Raw genomic sequence first — 785 nt, forward strand, 5'->3', positions numbered from 1 at the left:
ATAGCTAAATGCTGTCTTGGGTCTATCTGCTTCAGCCATTTTTACTTGATGGAAACCTGACTTTAAGTCCAGAGTTGAAAACCACCTTGATCCACTTAGGGCATCAAGAGTATCATCAATTCTTGGCAGTGGGTATGAGTATTTTTTGGTTATGTTATGCTGTTAAGAGCCCTGAAGTCCACACAGCAACGTTGGGTCCCATCCTTCTTCTGGACTAATACGACAGGAGCTGACCAGGGACTATCTGATTTTTCAACTATCCCTTCCTTAATTAGACCATCCATGACCTTCTCTATTTCTTTTCGCTTTGCTGGAGCTATTCTCCTTGGAGGGATCTTTATTGGACGGTGATTGTCTGTGTTTATTCTGTGCTTTACCTGGTTTGTGCATCCGAGGTCATGATCTCCTTCCGAAAAGACGTCAGCATAATTTGCCAAAAGTTCTTTTACCTGAAGAGCTTGTGATGATGACAAATGGACTATGCTCTTCTTATAGAGGTCAGTCAAATATTCTGGAAGTGTATGTCCTTTCTTTACAGTTGCATTCCTTGCTTTAACATTGACTGGCTCTACCTCCTGGCACACACCCAACAATTCCCCTTCCATAAGTGTCTGCTCATATTCAGAGAAATTGGCCACTGTCATTGGTACTACTTGACGACCTGCTACAAGTGACCTTCCAATCTTCAAATCCGCTGGCCCGGATGGGTCTTCCACTGCTTCTACGAGCATTGGGCTTCCATGGGGATGTTCTTTTATCCTTCCACAAATTATCTTCTCTGACAT

The sequence above is a fragment of the Limulus polyphemus genome, unplaced genomic scaffold, assembly GCF_000517525.1.
Source record: "Limulus polyphemus unplaced genomic scaffold, Limulus_polyphemus-2.1.2 Scaffold3846, whole genome shotgun sequence".
In the NCBI taxonomy this organism is placed as follows: Eukaryota; Metazoa; Arthropoda; class Merostomata; order Xiphosura; family Limulidae; genus Limulus; species Limulus polyphemus.